The sequence below is a fragment of the Furipterus horrens genome, unplaced genomic scaffold (assembly GCF_987537825.1).
Source record: "Furipterus horrens unplaced genomic scaffold, mFurHor1.1.pri manual_scaffold_7, whole genome shotgun sequence".
In the NCBI taxonomy this organism is placed as follows: Eukaryota; Metazoa; Chordata; class Mammalia; order Chiroptera; family Furipteridae; genus Furipterus; species Furipterus horrens.
This window is the reverse complement of record NW_028327177.1, coordinates 35,928,473-35,937,924: the sequence shown is the minus strand read 5'-3', so window position 1 is coordinate 35,937,924 and position 9,452 is coordinate 35,928,473. Positions and strand designations below refer to the sequence as shown.

General features: G+C 39.1%; 1 non-coding gene and 2 pseudogenes across 1 annotated transcript; 1 reads left to right on the top strand and 2 right to left on the bottom strand.

The window, feature by feature from the left end:
- Positions 1 to 441: 441 nt before the first annotated feature.
- On the bottom strand, positions 442 to 1,038 carry LOC150004278 (endoribonuclease YbeY pseudogene; annotated as a pseudogene).
- A 1,613-nt stretch (positions 1,039 to 2,651) lies between these two features.
- Positions 2,652 to 2,815, top strand: LOC150004277 (U1 spliceosomal RNA). Its single transcript, XR_016512541.1, has one exon. It is a non-coding gene; the product is annotated as a U1 spliceosomal RNA (small nuclear RNA).
- Positions 2,816 to 7,065: 4,250 nt separating this feature from the next.
- Positions 7,066 to 8,644, bottom strand: LOC150004276 (stress-induced-phosphoprotein 1-like; annotated as a pseudogene).
- Positions 8,645 to 9,452: the final 808 nt, after the last annotated feature.

Here is a 9,452-nt window from a genome sequence, read left to right as displayed (position 1 = left end):
AATGGAGAAAATGAATATTGACTCCCACCTCACACCACACTCAAGAATGAATTAGAGATGGGTCATACATTTAAATGTTAAAGCTAAAACTATAAACCTACTAGAAGAAAACATGGGATAATAAATACTTTTACAACTTTGGGGTAGGGAAAGATTTTTTTTTTTTTTTTTTTTTTTTAGTTTAGAATTGGTTTATTTATAAAACTGGGAATAACATGTCTGCTGTGTTCTAAGTAAAGACATGAACGGAAATTTCTCTTACGCTTTAAGAAATAGTTCCACTTATAGAATTTAGCTCCAGCTTGGGCATTGACCAGCAGGACCCTCAGTTTGGCAGAGTCTCTGATCCTTGGGGCCCAAAGAGAGAGGTCAACATCCATCCACATGGTGTCCCTGTGTTCTGGAGGGTCTCTCAGGTACTACCTGCATCATGGACTGGGATCAGCAGAAGAGGCCCCTGCTCAGGGGCTGGAGCCTGACCCCAGTGCGCCAGCCCAACTCCTCGAGAACCTTCTTCTCCTTCTGATACATCTTCCTCCACGTGGCCTCTGTGTCGTATGTGAAGCCCAGCAGATGACAGAGCCCATGGGTGGCAGTCACAGTCAGGATGTCATAGTAATCTTCATTTTCCTTGCACTGCTGGAAGACATGCTCCACTCCTAGGAAAATGTCTCCCAGATTATAGTCATCTGGAAAATCAGGCTGGGGAATTTCACCTGCTTTCAGATTCTCATGAAATGGAAAAGAAAGCATGTCGGTTGGGGTATTTTTATCTCTGTAGATTCTGTTGATGTGCTGAATATTCTTGTCAACACAGATGATCCCCAGGTCGAATTTCTGGACCCCTAAAATACTCCTGACCATCTCCATCCTCTGGCGGAGCGGCACTCTCCGGAGGGGGACAGCTCGCTGCAGGTTTCTCAGCAGCAGACTAACTTCAGCAAGACAACTGGGGCCCTTTAAAAACGTTTCGAAAGGAACGGGACTGGACCGAAGCCTGCGGACCCCAGCCTGGAGCCCACGCACTGGAAGCTGCATCGCCGCAGCAGGCCTGAAAGCAGAACCCCGGGAAAGATTTTTTTAAGATGACATAAAGACATCAGAAAAGCTGAATGATAAATTGGATTTCATTAAAATTATAAACCTCTTATCAAAAATGCCACTAAGAAAGTGAAAAGGCAGTCCACAGATTAGTGGAACATATTTGCAATATACATATCAGGCAAAGAACCTTTATCCAGAAAAAGTAATGAACACCTCCAAATTATTATAATAATAAAAAGACAACCCCATAACAAAATGGACAACAGACTTGTAAAGATACTTTACAAAAGTTTATGAATAGTCAATAAACATATGAAGAGATGTTCAAAGTCATTAGCCATTAGGGAACTAACGCAAATTAAAATTATGAGATACCACTTACCCTCTAGAATGACTAAAATGATAAAGGCTGACGATACCTAATATTGGTGAGAATGTGCAATAATTGGAACTGTTATTCATTGCTGGCAGGACAATGCAACCACTTTGAAAGTAGTGTGGCTTTTCCTCATAAAGTTAAGCATAAATTTACCATGACCCAACAGCTCTACTCCAAGTATTTACCTAAGAGAATATTGATCTGGGTGATGGTTACATTTTGACAGTGCTCCATCGAAACTTATTGAGTTATGCACTTAGGATTGTTTATGTTTGCTATCTATAAATTATACCTGAAGGAAGTAATTTCGGCATTTTAAAAAATGGAATAGAAATTCCCTAATGTGATGATGGGAATATAGAAAAAGCCTGTAAGAAACGTCATACTCCGTGGTGAAACATTTACAGCTTCTCCCTGAGATTGAGAAAGAAAAATTGGGAATAGCATGTCCACTACTACCATTTGTATTCAACATTGTACAGGAGGTTCTAGCTGATGCAATGTAATAAAGAAAAAAATGGTATAAGTATTGCTAAGGAAGAAATAAAGCTGTCATTATTTGCAGATTACATGAACATTTATGTAGAAAATCCCAAGAATCCACTAACTGTTAGAATTAAATTTAAGATCTCTAGACTGAAAGGTCAATATACAAAATTCAATTGTGTTTTTATATATTAGAAATAATTAGAAAATGACAACTTGAAGTGTAAATTGAAAGGCTGGTTGGCAATATCCATTAAAGCTGAGCATATCTGCTTTATGACCCAATAATCTCACTCATAAGTATGTATCCAATAGAGTTCCTTCACAGAAGAATGAATAAATTATAGTGTTTTTGCTCAAAGGAATACTATATTGAAATGAAAATGAAAAAATCTATAGCTCCAAGCAATAGCGTGAATGAATTATGTAAAAGTAATCTTGAGCTAAAGGAACCAGATGAAAGAATACTACCATATGATGTTATTTACATAAAGGTCAAAGACAGGCAAAACCAATCTATGGTGAGAGATACCAGACAGTTGTTAACTTTGGGGGAGTAGTTAGTGCCTGAGAGGGCACGTGAGAAAGATTTGGGAATGTTGAGAATTCTATTTCCAATCTGAATGGAGGTTACATGGATATGTTCATTTCATAAAACATTTTGTGGACAACTCATTCAAGGTATACACTTGACTTGTGTGCTTGTGTATATTATGCTTCAATTCTTAAAAGTTACTGTTGTAAACTTACCTGGCAGGGGAGATACCATGAGCATGAAGGTGGTTTTCCCAGGGCAAGACTTACCCATTGCACTCCGGATGTGCTGACCCCTACAATTTCCCCAAATGTGGAAAACTCGACAGCATAATTTGTGGTAGCAAGGGACTGTGTTCGAGCTCTCCCTCAAAAAATAAAAGTTACTGTTGTGTGCATTTACTGATGTCTCCCTAACTAGACTGCAGGGATCATATTTCTTAGTATCCTGCACAGATTTTAGCACAGTGGCTTCCTAAAATATTACTTTACATGGCATAAGTATTAATAGATACAGATGTTGATATAATTTATTTGTTTTTAGTACAAGTACAAATAATAATAAAACAATATGCATATGTATGTATTTACAAATATAATCAATATAAGAAATATTGACATTTTTTCCTACAATTCTCCTTTCTCTTATGTTGATCTCAATAACTCCAAAATAAAAATCTAGATGTCTATTAAAAATAGAATCTAACAAATTAAGTGCAACATGAGGATCACATCTCACTTGTGCACATAGTAAGTAAGAATTTGTATGTGGATATACCAGGTGTCGACCTCATCCTGTTTACCATAAAAGTTCACGGCAGGTCGGCTGAGGGGGTTCTTAGAAGAAAGAAGTCAGTTCTAGGCCAGGATTTGAACCCATGGTCAATGTGACTTGGACATGGTTTTGGTTGGTTGGTTGGTTATGTCTTTTTATTGCGGTGAAATACGCATAACATAAAATTACCATGTTAACCCTTTTTAAGTGTGCAGTTCAGTGGCATTAAATTCGTTCATATTGCTGTGCAGCTGTCACCACTATCTGTCTCTGGAACTTTTTCATGGGAATATTCTGGACATGTTGTTAAATGCATCTAGGACTCAGTTTCCTACCTGAGTCCTTCATTTTTAAGATACTCTGTATTTCAGAAATAATGTAGCAGAGAGCCAAAGCACACTGGGAGGGAAAAAAAGACTCCTTTTGTCAAAAGGTAAATTTTTTATAAAATCCTAGGTTTGGAGGAGGACGTTAGTGTTCAGTTAAAGCTAGGATAGAAAAATGTCATTGTGAAAAAGAGGTCATCTGAATAAAGGACCTTTTTTCTTAATAGAAGAATCATCTTGCTTCTTTTCAAACAGTCTTTGTGAACATGGACCACTTGACAAATGGCCCTAGTCACCAGAGAGCACTCATTCCAGCAACATTTCTTGGGTTTTAAGATATAAAACTCTGTTTTTATTCAAAATGTTTACAGGGTCAATCAATATTATATTTTAATAAGTCTATTTTGTATGCATGTCAGTTTTTGACATCCTTAATTAAATGCCTAGGCTCCTGACTAGGTTGCTTTTTTGTTTTGTTTTGTTTTTAGTTTTTCCCCAAGATGATTATGAAGTTCCAGAGACACAACTACCTGAAAGATTGCAGCTGTTCTCTTGTCTCATTCAAACTCTTTTAAATGATTAATGCCCAATTTCTTAAACTGAGCGGTAGGCATATGGATATTTATTATCCTTTATATCAGTCACACATGTTAGTCATATTGTTTCATGTAGTCAGTATTTAATAAAAACAGTTTCAAAAAATTCTTTCTCTGGCAAATACTTTCCTTAAGCACATTCTTTTGTTACAGAACAACAAAAGCTCATCATTAGATCCTGTTTTACTTTTAGACACAGTTTTAAAATGATTTCCTTTTGGGTACTTTCTAATGTACTCAGTCCCTGATTCACACTTGGCCAACCAACCACCTAAGATTAGTAAGGTTCTGACTTGACTGGAACTCCCTTCTCTCTTCTGCCTCTACCTAGAATTGTTTCCACTCCTGGTTCCCCTTACTCCTTCACAGTACAGGCTACACATCCATTTCTTTCCCTTTCTTCATAGTGGTATCATTTATAATATCACCACTTCCTCTTATTTGAGTCCTACCCCTTTCAAGTGTGTACTCTTTTCCTCATTTGGAACCTCTGCTGCCATCCCTCAGATAGATACAATACCAAGCCTGGTTGAGTTCGAGCACCCTTCTCCGTGTACCCACATTATCTCAAGACCCACCGTTCTAACAATCCGTCCCTGAGTGCAGCAGGTCAAGTTCTAGTTTTCCACAGAAACATACACATGATGGTGATGTTCTATTACTATTACAGTGCTATTTTGGATGTCACAGGTTTTAAGAGGGCAGTTTGAAGAATCTAAACCCCTTGCAAAACCTTGTTTCCACTTAAAAAAAATGTTCTGCCTCATAACGAAGCAATGAAAAAGTAAATTTTAAAATAAATCCATGGCAATTGCCTGTATTTTTCATATAAGACTTCAAAGCCTTTCACAAAAACATCATTTTTAAAAGCCTTTTTTTTTTCCATAGCTAACAGTTATTAAAGGACTTGTTATATTCACAGCTAAGAAGCATATATTAGTAATCTTTGGACACAGATAATGCACAAATTATTACTAGTGATATTGAATATGCTTCTTTCCACTCATTAATTCAGCATAAATTTACTGAGTTCCTATTCTGTACAAGGCATTATTCTCAGCACTGGAGACCCAGTACTGAACAAAACAGGCAACACCCTGTCTTAATGGAATTTACAGAGGATATGGCTCATTCTAGGCACTTAATAAATATTTGTTGAATGAATGATTGAATGTGGCTAGCAAGACCATAGAATATGGTAAATATTTATGTTTTATAAAATTCAGTGAAATCAGTGAACAAAGGGGTTGCAGCACATAAATTAGGGGAATTTGTTCCAGCAGTCAAGGTTAAAATATTTCTTGATTATAATGAAGTAGTACTGGGTAGGAGTGTTGGGTGATCACAACCAGAAGGCTAGCACCTCTTCAATCCACAGGACCCTTACTTTACAGAGAACTTGTTTGGCAACAAGTGCCATCCCACAGCTATCTCCATGCCTTTTTACAAGTTATTACTTTGATAATGAAGTTTATTCTATTCATAAGTTATTTTGATTTATCATCTTAACTCCAAGGACTCAGTATCAGTTTAAGGTGGCATTATAGCAAAGGACAAAATTTTACCAAATGTAACAGAGGTTTTACTCTACAGTAATTGGGTTGCATTTTAAATCCCATCTTCATAGATATTTGTAATATATTTCTTTTTTATGATATTACCTATGATTGCAATTCCCCAATAGGATACACGCTCACTCACAGGCACACACACACACACACACACACATACACAAAACACAGAAAGTGAGAGAGATTTATTTTAAGGAATTACGTATGCAATTATGGGAGCTGGCTAATCCAAAATTTGCATGGTGAACCAGCAGGTGGGATCTCCAGCAGGAGTTGATGTTGCAATGTTGAGTCTGAAGGTAGCCTGAAGACAGAATTTCTTCCTTGGAGAAATTCAGTCTTTTCTCTTTGTGCCGTCTGCTGATTAGATGTGGGCTATCCACATTATGGAGGGTAATCTGCTTTACTCAGAATCTACTGATTCAAATATTAATCACATCTAAAAGATACTTTCACACCAACATCTAGACTGGTGTTTGACCAAACAACTGGGCACCATAGCCTAGACAAGTTGACACATAAAATTAACCATCACAGTCCACTGCTTATCAACTTGACATTCATATGCATCTCCTTAAACCATCTTTAATTTCCAAATTTAAAAAAAAAGTCATACTTCCACCTAACATGATACAACTATCCTGCATACAACTGAAAGCATACCAACTCTCTCCCTAAAGAGTATGCAAAATCCTTGGGTGATGTTCACTCTTGCTGATATCCTGTAACTTAAATACCATGTTTAAAGTTAACAATACATACTATGATGTAAAGTTGCTACCTCTTATGTTATATGATAAGGGGTAAAGGGGGAAGAAAACAAAGATAGAATAGATAATATTAGATAGATAGATAGATAAAAACATGCATATATATACACACAAGCATATTTATAAAAAAACAAGAAAAAATTATAGTTCTCATCTCTGTAATTGGTCACATAGTCATAGCTGGTTTGTTTTATTGAAGAAGGGAATGTGGAGTTAATAATGTGAAGACAATTTGGACCTGAAGTTGGGAAGAACACCCTTCTCTCCCCATACATGCCCACTGCCCCAAGTAAAAAATAACCAACTATAGGAGAGCAGCTGAGACAGTGACTGGGGTCAGAGGATGGGGGACAGAGACACAGAACTCGAGGATAGTGGAAGAGACCATAAATATGCTCAGAGGTCCCATAGGCAGCAGCTGTAGAGTAATGCAGGCACAAGTCTCTGTATCTTCCACACAGGTCTGTATAAATATAAGTTGCTTGCTTTTCCCCCTTCTCTCCTTTCTGCTCCATACTGCTGGCCACAATCCCAGCTCTTCTTTCCACACAAGGGCAAAAGGAAGGGGGATGATGAGCAAGTCATCACCATCGAATTACGATCAGACCCACATCCATCAGCTTCTGAATCTTCTGTGCTATTATAGGATTCTTTAACTGTTTGCTGAGTGCCTGAGGACCCTTCTGTATCTGTTCCAGGATGAGCCTCGTGGCTGGGTTGCTCATCATCTGCTGCACCTCAGGGTCAGCCATGTCCCATCACTTCATATCTTCAGGATGTCATATTGGTTGTACAGGCCATCATACAGCATTGGTAACCATCTGCTTCCTCCTTATAGTTGGAATCCAGCTCTAGTGCCTTCTGGTAGACATCCATAACTTCAGTGTAGTCGTTCATCTGCTTCTAGAGCAGCTGCTTTCTGTGTATAACCCTCGATGAAGGTTGGCTCTAGCAGGATATGTTCTTCACAGTCCTTGAGAGCCAGCTGAAACTCCAGCAGTTTGGTGTAGCAGGCAGCTCGATTGTTGTACAAGTTGGCATCTCTTGGGTTTTGTTTGATAGCTTCTGTGTAATGCTTTATGGCTTGGGGATAGTCCCCTTTCTGGAAACATCCACTGCCTTTGTTCTCCTCCAAAGTCATGTCTGGGTTTATGTAAGCCAGCCACTCTTGCTCCTTCAATATTTTCTCTGCCTGTTGGCATTTCTTGAGCACATTTGGTGTTCCATGCTCTGCCAGAGACCTGTTGTAAAAATGGATGGCATCCTTGTATTTGTCTTCTTTGAAGGAGGAATTGCAAGTTTGTGTGTAAGCTCTGTCAGTCGGTCAACAATCTTCCCAGTTTTCTTGACCCACTTCAATGGCCTTCTCACAGAGCTCTCAGTATTTACCGTGCTGGCCCTTTCTGAAGTACACAGCTGCTTGATCAGCAGCGTAAGTCATGCTGGTGGTGTCAGGTCCTTGGCGCTGTCATAGTGCTTCAAGGCTGCATCGAAGTCTTCCTACTTGTAGGCATCATGCCCCAAATCTTTTTCTTTCAGTGCCTGTTTCTTATTCTCTGTAAGATCCTCTTCCATTGGTTCTGGCTTAATCCTGTTTTGGGGAGGTATTGCAACTTCCTATTCCTCATCCCTACTGCCCAGATAAAATCCCAGGACACTGAGAGCAGTCATGATCTGGGGATCTTGCAGTTTCATGCCCACGTTGGACAGCTTGCTTCCTAGTTGCTCTATCAGTGCAGGGTAGGAAGGATCACTGACCAGTGCCCTTGTGTTGTGATCACTCTCCAACTTCTGGTACCAATCGAGCACTTTGAAAGTGTTCATGAATTTCTTCTCTGCCAACCAGGTCTCCATATTCTGTAAACACTCTTTGATCTGAGGATTATTTGCTTCATGTTTTAAACCTTCCTCATAGATTCACCTGGCTTCTTTAAATCAGTTTAAGAACTCAATTGCCACTGTTTTTCATGAATAGCTCTTGTCCCAGTCAGGCTATAAGTCAGCAGTTTTGCAGCCACTCTCATAGGCCTTCTGAGTGACTGCTGTAGAGAACATTCCAGGGATCTAACTTAATTGCTTCAAAGGAGCATTGTAACGCATTGTCAATGTTTTGCCACTCAGAGCCTTATTGCCCTTTTCTTTTAGCTCATTTACCTGCTCCATAGCCTGACCCAGAACCCACTTGAATTGACTCCATCTGCCACACATTAACAATGTCACATGCCCCATAGCTGGTCTTCTTCCACTATTCATTCCCCTCAGCAGGCGCCTTGACTGGTTGTGATTCTTTGCCCAACAGAGTAATCCAAATGTTCATTTATGAAGTATCTGGACCATTAATAGACCTGCCTGAATTAGATTGTTGTAGTTTTCCATTGACTTTAATCCAGGGTATAGAATAAAAGAAGTTCTAAGGAATTTCCTGAAATCCAGACATAATCTTCCATTGTGTAGCTTGTAATCAAGATCAATCACTCCAGCCAGTACTCCCTTCTTTGCCTGTTAAGAGGCATGAGAAGATATCTAGACCAACAAAGCATAATGTTACAGGGATAGGAAAAAAAAATTTTGCTAGTGAATCACTGGGGATAGTAGTGAGTGGCTCCATTCCCATCTCCACCCCTTGATTCTTGGATCAATGCATCCTAGCTATGGGAGAAATAGCACAGTATATTGGATGCCAATTTTGAGCATATACAGCTCCCTAAAGAACCTTGCCCCAGCCCTGCAGAATTTTGCCACCTACTTGGTTCTATAACTGAGTTTTCCAAAGGCCATTCCACTATTCTACCAGGCCAGCTGCTTCAGGAGGATGGAGAGCATGATAAAACCAGTGAATTCTATGAGCATGGACCCATTGCCCCACTTCATTTGCCACCAAGTGAGTTCCTTGATCAGAAGCAATGTTTTGTGGCTACCAATCCACCTCTTTCCCCAGTGATTTGTCATTGCCCAATAGGCTCACGAATGA